Source organism: Marmota flaviventris, chromosome 16, assembly GCF_047511675.1.
Source record: "Marmota flaviventris isolate mMarFla1 chromosome 16, mMarFla1.hap1, whole genome shotgun sequence".
Lineage (NCBI taxonomy): Eukaryota > Metazoa > Chordata > Mammalia > Rodentia > Sciuridae > Marmota > Marmota flaviventris.
This window is the reverse complement of record NC_092513.1, coordinates 45,723,039-45,739,370: the sequence shown is the minus strand read 5'-3', so window position 1 is coordinate 45,739,370 and position 16,332 is coordinate 45,723,039. Positions and strand designations below refer to the sequence as shown.

Genomic DNA, 16,332 nt, shown 5'->3' with positions numbered 1-16,332 from the left:
CTAATAAAGTATTCTGTCAGCTCTGAAAGAATCCTGTAACCAACACCAACTCTGATGAACATCACAAATTGTACTGCCCAGCTGCACATCAATGCCTTTTGCATGTTTAAGTGAATGTCCAATTAATACATTACTCCCTTTACAATATTCCTATAGTGAATTCCTGTGCAGACACCTACAGAAAGAAGCTTCTAGAAATGCTGGGGTTTCCTAAGCCACTTCCCATTTCTGACAAGAATTAGACAATATGTGTGTGCTATTGGAAGATGTCTGCAGTACACATGTTTTCATGCACTGCAGAGTGAATTACTGGATTCTAAACATCCTTTTGAACAAAGCTATTGTTATTTAAATCCATCAACTCACCCTTCAAAAATATATGAACATAACCACTTGCCACTATGCAGAACCATCAGCATTCCCACACTGCATGTTCGCACATTTGCACTCAGGTACAGGTCCTACACTCACACTGCTTTATCCTGAACTTACCCATTTTGTCACTTCATTGCCTACTTCCCACTATGTCTCAAAGAATTCTGAAGCAGAAACATAACTTAGCCCTTTCAAAGTAGTTGGTTTTAAGGAAGTAGAATAGGGTGACTAGACTAAACCCTTCCTTTCTGCTTTTTGCTTTTAATGGAAAATTCAGACTCTTATCTAAATCTAAGATTAAGTTTTCTTGCCCAGAAAATGGCATCAACAATGGTAAGAACAAATGGTAAAACCACTGGTAAGAACACCTCAGTTCAGGCTCACGAATCAAGCAACCCGTGTACATGTGAAGAGATGGGTACTACACCAGCAGAAAGTGATGTAGGAAGCCTTGGGAGAGTGTGAGCTTGTCCCCTTACACCAAAGGACACCAGTGTTTGTCTGCTGGGGCCAGCTGTTCAAGCCTAAGTTTCCCCATCTGTAGAAAACTAATGACCTCAACCTCACTCATGGCCCAGAAGAACAAATGATTGATATCTGTCCAAGCGTTAATATCTAGATCCCCTCAAAACATATTTGCTCAAGTTTGGGTTCTTACCAAAAACAAACCCCAAACTTTTTGAAACGTTTTTCTCACCACATATATTTATACATGACCATTTACCAGTCTATGACCAAAAGACAATAGGAATTAGTCTTGTGATAGAACCTCATGACATTTTAAAATCTTCTTGTGGTAATGGTGGTGGTGGTGGTAGAGGTGTTGGGAGAGATAGTGGGGTGTGTGTGGGTGTATGTGTGTGTGTGTGTGTGTGTGTGTGTGTGTGTGTCAAATTTAACAAAATCATGTTTCATATACAGAACTGTCCTGGAATTTTGAGTGTATAAGTTTGTTATTCTGAGCCATTTGATTAAATTTAACCACAGGAAACTCTTCCAAGTCCTAATGAAGCAGCAATTACATCTAAAAAGGGAGCCAAGCCAAAAAACATCCTTTTCCAATATCTCTCTTTCAAACATCACACTGCAATATAAGCTCCATGGTTTTCATTTTACTTTAGCACCAGCTCTCTAAGCTGCTGGAAACACGTTAAACACAAGATGGGGAGTGTGCAGCAGTGAGCTACGGTAGAAGAGGTTGGCAGTCGGTACTTGCCTACACACAGATGTGTGTGTCTGCACACGCATGCATACCATACACTTCAGTACACAAAGAAAACTAGGAAAAACCAAAGAAAGAACATAAAAAATAGAAAAATCATTGTTACTAAGAGATCATTTAAATTACAATTCAGAAGACACCATATGATTTGACTTTTGAGTACAGAGTAAATTTTATTGTATAACATGATGGTTCAAGACAGATCATGTAAAACAGACTTCTAGAAAAAAGTTAAGATTACCTTTATATTTAAAAATAAAAGGTCCTTTTTTGCCTCTAAATAAACCTATAACACTTGGGAGGTTATGAAGTTTTCTTTTCCTTTTTTTTTTTTTGGTAGCAGGGTTTGAACTCAGGGGTACCTAACCACTGAGCAATATCACCAGTTCTTTCTATTTTTTTATTTGGAGACAAAGTCTCGCTAGGTTGCTTAGGGCCTCACTGAGGTCTGAGGCTGGTTTTGAACTTATGATCCTCTTGCCTCAGCCTCCTGAGCCACTGGGATTATAGGCATGCACCACTGTACCCAACTTTAATTTTTTCTTATAAGATGCTATTTTATTCCACTAAGATAAACTGAGTTGTTTTATACTTAAAGTAAGTTATGATTATCCCAAATAACCTGGACAGAGAATGAAATGTCATACTATTTCCAGGTTTTCAACATCACATTTATGCCATAAGATGGTGCATTTCAGCATAATAATGCAGTGGCCTGGGACATAGGAGACACAGAAATCATGTCAAAAGCAATTCTTCACATTTGGATCTCACCACATCAAGTGCAAATAGTGAACTTAAACATGAAAATGCAATTTGCTTCTTCTAAAGTATACATTTTTATCTCTTACAGAAAAAAAAAAGCCACATTCATTTCCAATGCCTCAAGGTAAAGAGGATGGCATCTATCATAAGTGCAGAGAATGTCTGAAGGATTTAGAAGCAATCTTTTCATAATGCTTCTTTGGGTGAGGAAGTGGAGTTATGAGTTACTCAAAATTCATAAAGATTATTAAGTTTACATCCTCACAGAAGATCTGCCACCACTGTATCTCTCCACTGTACTGACAGCAACTCAGCCCCAAACTATTGAGAACCTGTCTCTGGTTCAGGACATTCATCCATTTTGTGACATTAGTGCTCTGCTGCATAAAATAAAGGTTGTGTTGCATTCAAAGCAAAACAACTGCAAAACAAATTGCCTTCAGTGGAACCAGCCCCAAGTATCTGCACTGAATTCACGACATTCATTCTCTCGGTATTCCTTCATCTAAGTGATTTTAACAGGTAAGTAAGTTCCTATTTCAGCAAGTTTCCTCCAGATTATCATCTTGTGTGTCTGTGCCTGCTGGGCTATTTGAATGATTACCCTATCCCCCAAAGCCCTCAGCTAGGGCAGATTCTGCACCCACGGCAGTGACCCCTCACGGTGAGGAACCTCCTATACAACAGTCAGCTTTCCTGCTTGATGAATTTCAACCTCGCAGCTCATCTAAACTGAGCCTATGGGCTTCATGTTTTTTCCTTCTTACTCTTCGCGTAAGACTATGGGAAGTTATGAAACATATTTTTCTAGTCCTCCCAGGAGCAAGGCCAGGTTCACAATTTGACCTCAGAAACATAGCCATCCTGCAACGCCAGACAGTCTGATAGAACTGAGTATTAGTGCTCTCTGCCTGGCCTACACAAACCATAACATGTAGCATGGAGCAATGTTACTTATGGGAAATGACAAGCCATGGATCAGTGGGGGGATAATAATGGGATTTAATCACGTAAAAATATCACAGGCACACAGCTCCCTTTCAGCAAGCTGCCCACTGCAGGTGAGGGCACAATGTTCTTATGGAACTAACCACCTACAATGAATAGTGCAGCTGTCTAACTAGCTCTTTTAATCAGATTAAGTTATAGGATTCTTGACACACCCAGAGATTCTCATTCCCATCATGTCAATAGCCCCCCCCCCCCCCCCCGCCGGGGAATGATTTTAAGCAAACACACGAAAATATCTATCTGTGCCCTGGATAGATGTCTTCAACATGTGAGGAATGATCCCAAGAACAGTTCAGGCTCATGTGAAAGACTGTCACAGTCTAATTAAGGACACTGCTGCCAAAAAAGGAAGGCTGACCCTGCAGTCTTATTTACACAATTTCCAGCCAGAGGGCTGTGAAGTGGAGCCCCAATGGGGGCATTTCTATCTGAAACCCAAGGGCACCTGCATTAAGGAAACTGGTGTAAATAAATCCCTTTGCTCAGTGACAGAAGAGGAGAAACAGATACTTCAATTATCTTGGTACAGAATACAAGTGCTGACCCCTCTAGCATTCGACATCCTGATCTACGGCTACCTCTTATTTATTTGATATTATTATTATTGCACTCTACATTCAATCAGAAGGAGGACATTTTGAGGCAAGAATGATAAGCTCTTTAGACAGAAGGTAGTGATTCAAAAATTGCAAAACTTCAGCTTTCAAAAATAGCCTGAGTGACCTCTTGCAGTACTCTGACCACTCCACAGCAAGCAGGAGGCAACCCCTGTGAAGAGCGAATTCTGGCAAAGTTCTCTTCACAGATGATGCACAGCTTAAGCTATAATGAGTTTTTGGGTTACAAATGCTGAACACATTAATATTCCTTGATGATAATTATCACAGTATAAGCACCTTTCCCAATGTGAGTAGCATAAAGCAACTGAAGCAGCATTTTTACTACATTTGAAACAAGCTGGAAAATGGGATTTTCTACTCTCATAACCTGAGGTCAACATACATCAAGCACTGCATATTAAACATATCTATATATGAAGCCCATTTCACTGCCCTTCCCTTCTGCTTCATGTATACCTAGAGCTATCTCCCTTATCTATTCTTTCTTATGAATTTCTTGATTTGAACACATGTGATATACATAATCTCAGAACAAAATGTATTTCCACCCCATCATAATGAATTTTATGTTTCTTCTTATGAGAATACAAATAGCAAATAAGACCAGTAAGCCATATTTTACAGATGAGATGTGTCTCTGTGCAGTTTGAATGAATGTTGTGGTCACTGGCTGCATATAAAACAGGAGGAAAATTAGAGTCTAGCAAATAGGCTCCTAGAAGAACCCAACACACATTACATATAAATCTGAACAAACTACCAGCCTTTATCTTTACACCTTCAAAACTAATAATGCTATTAAGGACTGAAAGGTTTAAATGTGAATTCTAACCCACCAGCCTGATGGGTGTAATGAAGTCAGCATCATATTTACTGGCAATTATTTTCACACAAGACTTCTAAAACCAGTCTTCACTGCCGATTAAAAGAACAATTATTATTATTTGGATAATAATGATCAAATGTTGTAGGAAAAAAATTGAAAAAGATGATCCATTATGCATCATATCAGTGTTATAAAACATATCTATCTAATATTCAGAATTCGACACAGAATACCCAAAACAGATGCTGAAAAGATTTAAGGTACTGTACCCTAGTTTGATTTGATAATATGGACCAAATGGATTACAAATTGATTTTTCCCCTTATTTCTCTGTCTTCCTCTCACTCTATTAAGTGTAAGAGAAAGTATTTATTATACAGCTCAGATGTCACTGGGAAAACTCAAAATCATCATAATAAAGGTCTTTTTTCTTTAACATCCTATAATGTCATTTTTGTACTCTCTATAAATAATCTCAACCATACTTTTGATATAACTGTGCCAAAAATGAAATCTAGTTTGAACCCTTAATCCAAAGAATGTGAATTGGTTTAGATATTTTGTAGGTGTGAATCTGCTGAACTCATTTTTACCATGTTATCCCACACTTAATTTAGAAAATATGCCACGCTACAACTGCCTCAAGTTCTCTAACATCATTTTTACTATGTGCTGCAAAAATGTCTTAAAATCCCATTTGAATAGACGGTAGGGTTATGTAGGAACCTTTACTAAATATTTAACAGCACTATCGTCTTATTAAATACTATAATGTGAGAGCCATGAAAGCATGATATACAGTGCTTGCCTTTTATATTTTTTTATAACTTAATGCTGATGCTCATTTTGAACACTCTGCAAGCCCATTTATCAGCAGAACTGATGCATTTTAAAAAGTCCTCATTTACCAGCAGATAAATGTGGTTAGAGAACCTTTTTAGTAGAAAAATGACTGAAAACCTATTTGGTTTTACTGTGCAAAATTTGCTTTACTATGGCTAGGAAAAAATAACTCCCACAAACATTTAAAAGGTCATTTTGAAATATGTAAAAGCTGAAGCTTTGAAGTATAAGAAATTAGGGTGTATTTTTGATTTGCTGAAATATAAATACACCAAAACAAGGTAACAGATTTACAGAGTACTGATAAAGCATATATACTCATCAAATCTGGAAAGAATATCTCAATACATATAATGAGATTATCCATCAAAACTGTTGCTCTTGACCATAACATTGTTTGTGGGTGACCTCTTTTGCAACTATCTATAATTGATTTTTAATGAGTTAACATTATTTTTTGCATACATTATGTTAAGATATTTCTGACTAAAATTCTGCCTTCTAAAAATTAATTATCATATGTTTACCACTATAGTGGGTAGAAGTCAGGGATTCTCTTTGAAAAGATATTTTTCTTCTCAAGGAGATATAATATAGACTAATTTAAAGAAGACTCCCTTTTGGCCTGAGGCCTGTGGAGTGAGCATTTATTCAGTAAACACTGTAACAATGATTATCTGTCCTTCTGGTTCTCAGTGGAATCTCTTGCTTTTGAAAATGTCTTGTGGTGACTTACTAAATTCAGGCTATTTCAATTAGTATTACTGCACATTAAAAATTAATTGCATTACTGAGTGGATTAAGGTTTAAATTTCAATTCTACCGTATATGCACTAGAAATGACAGCTAAAAATCAATGCTCTCTGGCCTACAATCGGAAGTGTGTACAGTTGAATGGCGTGGGACTGGCGTCATGGCCAAGCAGTTTTAAAAGACTTGATAGTTCAATTGAAGGTGTGTCAGTTCTAATTCTAGATTTTAGTTTGAATGCTGCACAGTAGCCTAGCCTTAGAGGGAGAAAAACAGAACAACTGCTGCACTAACAATTTGAAAAAATAAATGGACACAGGTCCTACCATTACGACAATCAAGGGGTTAACAGTCACCCCTAATTCCCACCTAATTATCCCTAGGTTACAATCTGGCCAACAGTTCTGTTCAATAAGATTACAGGATCTCTGACTTCAGCCCACATTCGTTTACTAGTTACGGGCTGAACAGTAACTAATACTAGTTGGACTCAGCAAATAGGCTATTTTGTAAAGAGAAAAACTACTAAATTACACAGCATGCATAATGACTTTATTGATGATTTAAGGAAATCTAAGAAAATATTGAAAACACAAATCTTGTCTTTAAGTAGTAATCCCATCCAGACCCCCTCTTATAAATTATTAAATCTCTTTGGGGAGGGAAAAATCATGATTGGTAAGAGTCAATCATCCTGGCTCCGGATTTATATAATACCCCCAAAATGGGGGGGGGGGGGGCAGGTGTCACTTCTTCACAGTTAATTTTTCTTTTAAGAAGACAAAGATAAGGAGCACTATAAATGAAGTCAACAAAGTCAAGTAGCATCGATAAAGAACCGCAAGGCCACCCAAGGTATTTGGGTTTGGAATTGAATGGTGATTGGTATGTGCCTAAGAGGAAAAAAAAAAAAAAATGATGTCTGCAAAGTTCTTCAAGATCCCCTCTGTGGTGTACCGGTGGCCAACAGCAAGTTTAGCAGCAAGGGAGTAAAGAAGATGGGAAGTAATAATAACAATAAAAAGAATAATCTGGTGCAAATGGACCCCAAGGTGTAGTAGTCATCCCTGTGCAACAATCACCCTTCACTGCAATTTACTGATGTTGCTTCATTACAATACAGCACACAAAGGGGCAACACACAAAAGGCTCTCCTGGAAGCCTCACGACCAGATGAGCACAGACCACCCTAGCAGACACTGTTTCCGGGGCTAAGTCAGATCATTCAAAAGTGAATGTACCTGAGAGAAAAAAAAAATTAAAGAGAGGTGGAATCTGCATACAGCCTGGTGGTAAATCTTGGGGAAAGAGAATAAAAGATAGCAGGGAAAAATGTGCTTCCTTAGTGAAATATTAAAGGGATTCAGAATTAATCTGAATTAAAACATCCTTCTGAGGTGTAATGACTTGTGGCTTTCTTACAAGACAAAGATAAAGAATATGATGTTTTCTGTTTGGAAAATAGAAACAGGTTCCCTGTTTTCTATCTTTATTCTCTATGAAATGAACTGAAGCAATGGTTTTAGGTGAACATCCACACTCTAAATTAAGGTTCACATTATTTAAAAGAAGGAACAGTTTTCTATTTCTCGCCTGCTGTAGTTGGAAGTCATACTTTTCAGTGAGTGCTCATAAGATGCTGAAGCAATGTGTTAACCGAGGAAAAGAGATTCTTTTCCTCACCAAGGATCATTGAGTATGTCATTGGTTAATTCTTGCTCTATGCTCCTCATTAGCATTACTCTCAAGTTTCTGGTTATCATATCCGAAATATTAAGACATAATAACTACGAAGGTGCAGATAATTGGATATTAACCAGAACATACTTGACTGGGCAGGAGGTAGAGCCCTGCTTAAACTAATCCTGAAATATATTAATCACCAATTAATGAAAGGGTTTCAAATTCATTTTCTATTATAGAACACCTCCGAGTATCTAAGCTTTTTCTAACAAAATGACTTGGAATAACAGGGTAGAAATAAGAAATACAGTCATCTGATGAGGGCTTGAATTAATTCTGTACAGCCTGTTGTCAGGTAATCATGAGAAGTCTAGTTAACGCCTGGATTACTCCTTATAAAGTGTAGTGGAAAGAAGAGGGGACACTTTACAAACTTCAGTGGCCTCTGTTTAAATTCCAAATGTATCCCTTTTGATGGGAGAGCCATGGCTAAATGTTTCATCACAGAGCTGTCATAATATTATCTAAGTCTTCCAGACTAGATAGCCCTCTAGACCTCCAAACTAACAACAGTTGTACTCTCAAAATATAAGCCAATTAATGGGAGCCCAGAGCAGTGCAGCAAAGACATGCCTCATACACAGGAAACATGAAGAAGTCACATGTTGACAGACAGACCAAGGGATAAGGGCCCTGTCTAATTGAAACATACCACCACTTACTTCCATGGAAATAAAAGAATGCTGAAGAGAAAAGAAGAAGAAACAAGAAATCATAAAGAGGTAGAAACAGAGAAGGAAAGTCAGATTTCCGACTGTTCTGGGAGGCTGAGATAGGATCTGATAGGACTCACAGATGTTTTATTAGGTTGCATTTAAAAGCCCCACTATGCTCTCCCCCCCAAAATTTCTACAAACATTCAAGTTAGAGAAATTGCTACAAGAATGCCTTGTAACATGAAGAAAAAAATCCTAAGTAAATTATTCTCACAAAGGGATTCCAATATCTTTTCAGACTTAAAAGGTAGAGCTCTCAAACACTTGGAAGAAGACATTTGTGTGTGGCAGAAAACAAGGTGTTTGCCTCAACACAACGTAAGCAAGGAACTTAGATGACCCCATTTGCCTATGATTCCTACCTTTATGCGCTGAATTGGATAAAAATAGTAACAAAAAAAAAATCTCTTACTATTGCAGGTTTTTTTAAAAAAAAATCTGTTGTTTGTTGACTTTAATTTTAATAACTCTTAAATAAGCACTTGTGGCAGATGAACTAAGATATACTGGCAAGTAGGCCCTTTTATCAACAATTTTGCCATAGAAATACACAAACATTTCAATGGCTCTTCATTAGCAAACAAATCAACAAGTGATATTTTAATGCATGACTTTATTCCATCTCTGTGGGGACTGTAGTTGAGAGTGTGATGTACAGTACAGAGAAAGGAATCATCAGCCACAATGTCCCAGGGCTCTCTCCATTGAGGACTTCGCAGCCTCTGCTTAAAGAGTGCATTTAATTGACTGATAGACAGTAGCTTCTTTGTTCGCAGAAGACAGGGAAGTAATGGCAGCTTGAAAATCGTACCATCTACAGGGTCTCCTGAGACTAGTAACAGGGGGATATGTGTCAGGAATAAATAAATAATCTAATTATTAAGCCACTTCCTGTCAAGTTAACTCCAATTTGTTGGCTTTTGAAGGCAACAAAACGAGGCATTTTTCCTCATTATGCTTCTCTTTTTATACCAGTGGTAATCACAGGCGGATTAAAGGGTGCCTGATTGGTTTTTTTGTCAAGGAACTGAGAAGCAGCCAACAGTACAGAAAAACAGAGTTGGGGTTAGAAGAAATTTCATGCTTGTCTCCTTTCCAGCTCCCTAACAGCCCACACGGCTGCCCCATACAGAGCTGCCAGCTGTACAGCAAATGTGTACCCCTCCAACTGAGGCCTACCGGGCCACAGGCGCCATCCTGAGAGCTGTGAGATACCTTGCAATCTTGGCAGGTAGCTACTGCTGTCATAGGCATAATTCTAAAGGTGACCTACGAAACCCCGTCAGCTCACCAAATGCAACAATATGAGCAGCTGAAGTTCAACACCCACTCTCCAGATTGACTCCCTCTCCTGTGTTTACTGCTATTAATGGCCCTGAAACTAGGAAATAACCTATGGAAATAGGTCATGAGAGACCTTTGCTTTGGATGTGTATGAACTGATCCTGTGAAAATAGGTTACGATCCATATGTGTGTATGAGCATGCTCTGTGTGTGTGTGTGTGTGTGTGTGTGTGTGTGTGTGGGGTTGGGGAGGGGGCTCGTTTTATTTGAAAAAGAGTGACTTTCAGTGCCCTCCATTCAGAAGCATGCTGTAAACTTCATTCAGAAGCAGATACCCACATCTGATAATACACATATCAAACAGTGAGCAAAAACGAATGCACGTGTGGGTGATCCTATCGGCAGTCAAAGGCGAGGATGAAATGAGAGCCAGACACCCTACCACTGCGTGGCAGCCAGTCACGTGGCACTGTCCATCTGGCACAGCTACACTTCTAGCATCACCGTACAGAGCCTAGGAGGGCAGCCTGGCATCCAGTAATTCTGCTTGAGAGCAACCTTCTTCTGAGGCCTCTTTAAGGGTAGCATGTTCTAAAAAGTAACAAGAAATTGAATCTTGGATCTGTCTATGGGCCCAGCCAAAATCCTCAGCCTCCTGGAAAATTAACATCACAAGAAATGCCTGAGAGGCTTTCTTTGGGGCTTGTAAATTAGAAACTACACTAACTGCCAGCAATTTTTTTTTTTTTTTTTTTTTTACTCTTTTAAATCAAAGCTGCTAGACACAAGCTAAAACACACAACAAGGATAAACATCCTGATTTGTCCTTTAATAGCTTAACAACCGAAATTAGGAGACAGACCCGAAGATTTTCATCACAAATGGCTTAAGAAATAAGGATCCAGACAATCAAGAGGAGCTCTTGAAAACTCTGCATTCTTCCAAAAATTCTTTTTGCTCTCTTTACTTTTAAAATCTGTCTCTGTGTTGAGGAAGACTGATCACAGATGAGGCTTGGTAAGTTCCTGTGGCCCTCTCTGCACTCAGTAAACACTGTAGCTATGTTATATTTATGCCTGCGGATGTCCTTTCTGAATACATCTTGAATTTTTGTTAAATTGCGCAGATAATTAAACCCTCTTCATATTTACAGTCTGCTTCATTGGTACCATGAATTCTGTTTTCAGTTACTGTCTGCAAATTCCCTCTCTGAACAATTTCATACTAAGCAATAACACTTCATTTTACATAAGTTTTATCTGATGTCCCCATACAGAGCTGCCAGCTGTACAGCAAATGTGCGGTTCTCAAACTGAGGCCTACCAGGCCACAGACTCCATCCTGAGATCTATAAGGCACCTTGCTGTCATTGGCAAGCTTTCCCTGCTATCACTGTGACCATCGCTCTACACTGCACACAACTTAAAATCATCTGATTATTAGAATTTGTGGCCCACACTCCATTTTATCCTTTATTTAATCTATCCCCAGATCACACATTTGTTTAAATGTTTTGGCTGGTTTACAAATCATGCAGCCATCTGCACAGTAGGTGTGACACCGTTTTTTAGACAAAAGTTACGTTACAAACAAAGATAAAGTCATTTGAAATGCTTTGGTGTTTGTTATTCTGCCTGGTTCGCTTGGACCAACTCTAAGAAATAAATAGAATTATCTGTGTAAATCGATGAACATCTATGAAAAACAACACCCAGCAGAACGCAGAGCTTGCTCCATTACCTACGTTAATATCATGACAGCTGAGGAGAGATGACCTGGCCCACTTCTCATCTCTCCTGTACAGATGGCTATTAAAGAGAAAGTATCCCTTTTGTATGGTCCATGTAGAAACCCTTTATGGGCTTTTCAAATAAGCCAGCATTGCCCACATGAGGGTAGCTTTCTGTTACCATTAAACTGCCCAGATTTCATCTTTTTAAATCCAGCTCTTGATAAAATAAGCCAGTATTTCATCACATTTAACACCAAATATTTGTTTCTTAATTCCCTGAATTTTGTAAGCAATCAAACAAAGATGCTTTAAAAAAAATTCAATAGTCTTCTCATTTAGAATGAATATAAATCAAAGAATCTCAGTGATTTGGGGCTTCTTAGAATAATATGGTGATGCACGCACACGCACGCGCGCACACACACACACATTATGCACATGCATACAGACATTATTGTAAATTCATTTTTATTCATTCTTTTACAAACATCCAATGAGAACACAGAGTGTAAAGGGCAACATGGCCCTTTATCTTCCTATGCAGGGAGATCCAGATCTTTGACTATTTCCCCTTAAGACATATAAAATCCAAAACCACTCTAGATCTCAAAATATTGGTTTTTGTCTATTCAAAAGCAAGAGCACTCAAGCTGAAATGCTTCAGAGGTGATACTGGGATGTCACAAAACTATAATGAAGATTAGTCGCAGAGCAGACCATTCACTAAAGAAATGAAAGAAAAAGAATGCCATTTGTGACCTTGGGCATCAAACAAATTGCAGAATATATGAATGTCACTTGCCACAAGAACAGACTCAAATTCCACTCCCCTGTTCTAAACTGATTTATGCATTCTTTTTGTCTTGACATCAGTGATATATAACATACGTGACATAACGCATGATGTTCATATCTTCCTGCCTGTGCTGGAGAGGTGTTGAGTATTTTTGCAATCTTTAAAAAAAAAAGTATAATTACCTATAAAACACTGAGTATTAAAGATATGAATAAAAATAGTCAAGATCTTTGCACTGGTGTTTTCATACTAGCTACCAATTCCAGTTCCAAATTCTGATTTTGCCATTCTAAGATAAAACATATTTGCTTCCTCAAAATGCTTTAGGGTCACGCTTCACCTGTCCCAAATATGTTCATTAGTGAGTATTTATGGATTTCTCCTATCTTTTGAAGAGACAGAGTATTCTGACACCTTATATACAACAGTGCCATTATGACATTAGCATTTTAAATCATACAAAAACATGAAAAAATTGATTAAGTGGAAAATCCACTTCTAAGTAGATTTTTCAAAGTAATTCTTAGGTAAATGTTTTCTACCCATTCCTTTCATATTCTTCATCCATGAACCTTAACAGGAAGGGCTGGAAACAGCCATGGCTTTATCCTGACCACTTGTCTTCCAAAGTCCATGACTACAGTAATCAATTCCAAGGATAATGGCCTTTCTCCCCTTTGATCATTTCTTTGTCAGGCTGACTGGCCTTCCATGGTGAGTGGGCTGCTGGTTGTCTATCACCAGCCGCTCGCAATTTGCTCACTATGTTTCATGAGACAGTTGTTTGTGGCTGTTTGGAACACATTTGTCTCTTTGGGGATTTATGCGCTAGTTGCAATGCCAACCTCCATAGTGAACAAAATTTCTTTCTAACTAAAATAGATAATTAGAGGCTGGTAATTATTGGTCAAGAATTATCAGAGTGAAAAAATTAAGCTTCTCATAAATAGTTCTTGGCAATGTCATCTCTTTATATTATCTCATGCCTAACAGCCCTGTTTTCAGAGCACTTACAAATTCACTCCACTGCTGTTGAGCCTCATAAGTTTATATGAGGCAATCCCTTTGCTGGATTAAATACATTTAGGTTCTCTGGTTTCATCACTATTTGTTGCTAATTCATACCAATAATAGTAATCTCAGAAATCTCAAAGAAGAAAATAATCATAAATATTTACTATTCTGATACTAAAAGAAGGGTGGAATATAAATTCAAGTACATAATATACAATGGTTTTGTTTTGTATTCTCAGATCAAAAACTACTGTAAACTACATGAAATTGCACAAAGGAAGACAAGAAAGATTTCCTCATCTGCACAGAGGTTGAAAGAGGAAAATCTTTTCCCCTGAAAAGCTGTTAAAATGTTTTGTAGCTGTGTGTGTGTGTGTGTGTGTATGTATGTGTGTGTGTGAAGAAGAAAGGAAACCCCTAAATAGTCACTAGTCTGATTTCTTACTGAAACCATGTCAGAATGTGGTAGAGAATAAAGTTTTCTATTTTTCCTTAATAAACATAAATCAAATCCCTGGTGCATTTTTATTGAGTAATTATTCCTGCAACTTAGACCACATGTCCACACCTAGCTGCAAAGCTGCTCTTAAGAAGAGCACCTCCATATGTACCTGGTAGAAACATGGATGATTTTCAGTTCACAAATATCCCTGGTCAATAGCCTGAAACCAACACATCCAGAAAAGAGTATGGAGGTTGCTGGAAATTGCATTAAAACACATATGCTACATAGAAACAAATGCAAATGACTTGCTTAAAGAAGGAATTCAAAGTTACACCTCATTGGGTCATCTGCAGATCTTGTTTTCCATCAGGTGACATAATCCTTCCTCTAGACTGATTGAAATGTAAAACAAAATCTGCAAAAACACTATGTACCCTCTTAACAAAAAGGGTAAGAGGCTTTTCAGACAGTCCCTAATCCCTCTTCCCCTGCTAAATGTCTAGTTGAGATTATGTTTTTGATTAGACAAAAAATACATACAGACACACAAACCTAAAAATACCTACCCTCCATGGAAGTATTTTAACCAATAAACTAATGTGGACTGCCTCATTTGAAAGACTAAGTATCACACTGGGATTTTAAAAAAGGATATCTTAGCCTTTGTGACACCCTCCTGTTTCACATTCTCTCTCTCTCTCTCTCTCTCTCTCTCTCTCTCTCTCTCTCTCTCCCCCCCTCCCTCCCTCCCTCCCTCCCTAACAGAGAGAATTGAGTGTAAGACTTGGATGCACAGTCAACAGATAGAACAATTAAATGGATGATATTCATTTGTTTAGGCCTCAAGTGCAAGAGAATCACATATTTTATTATTAAAAATAGCATGAATATTAAATAACAGACCCTCGGTGAAAAGGAATGGAATTTGCTTCTCTGATAGAAGGCGAATTGTTAAATGATCAGATCCCAAAGGAAGGTGAATGTCATATTAATCTACTATAACATAGAGGGGAAAGAAGCTTTGTGGAAGCACTAAGGACTCAAGGAATGTAAGATAAATACAAAAAGAAAGGTATAAAGCAATTTACAATAAAGGGCCAGAGCAAACCATTTAATGTCATAGTATGGGCAAACTGATTTTAAAACTGGAAAAAAAAAAAGGATTATGCTCAACATTTAATTCAGATTCTAACTGTGCAAAAGAACATTAACACTATGGTGAAAATACATTCAAGTTGTTCATCAACATACTAGGATTATAATAAATACAGAAACAAAAATAAGCTTACATTGAAAAGAGCTAATCAGAAGCAAGACAAACAAAATTTTATTAAATTTTCCAAAAGCCGTAAACTCTCACTCATGGCCATCTAAATCTTTAGTACCAGATAGAATAATGAATGAATGCAACCAACAAACAATACTCAAGAAAATAAGAGATGGGAAACATTGATATACATCATTTAGCAAGACAAATTCATTTTTTCCCTATCCCTTACCCCACAAAGAGGCAGTTTTAAAAGTCTACATAGAGCGTGTTTCAAAATCCAAAACCAAAGGCAATCTGTTGAAAAGCACAGTTTGAACCCCTCTTACATGTTGCCATTATCTTCTGAAATTTAGAAAAGCTATCAAAGACATTCTGCTACATTGAAGAACACACTATTTAATGCATCAGAAAATCACTAATGATATTAGTGCTTAAATCTGGAAAATACAAAGTCATCAATACTTTAGCTCTTATGTATATGTTAATTTTCACACAATTAAGTGATTCTTGTATAAGCAATAATCCTACTAAAGACCCATCATTTGAAAACTGTAAAGGGAAATCCCGTTGAAAAACTATTAATCAATTTTCCATCATGCTTTTAAATTTATCTTCATTAATTTACACAAACATCAGAAGTTTTGTTACAGTTGTTTTTAATGATTAGTAATGACAGTTGGAGCAACCCTTCTAAAAATTCTTATAATACTTTTGATTGTTGTATAATCAAACTTGTTTCCCCCTGGAAACAAATTTGGAGTTGAAAATGTTGAATTCCTTGTCATACAAAGTTTCACAATAGGAGAGCACAAGGCTAACTGAACCTAATAAATATTATATTATAACTATTTATGGAATTATAAAATACCATGAAGTGAGTATGAAATTAAAAACTCTCATAGTATAAAAACACAAATGAG

At 37.4% G+C, this 16,332-nt stretch overlaps 1 protein-coding gene across 3 annotated transcripts in view; it reads right to left on the bottom strand.

The window, feature by feature from the left end:
* Znf521 (zinc finger protein 521) overlaps positions 1-16,332 on the bottom strand; it is a 269,708-nt gene that overhangs the window by 105,809 nt on the left and 147,567 nt on the right. The gene's annotated exons all lie outside the window — the stretch shown is intronic.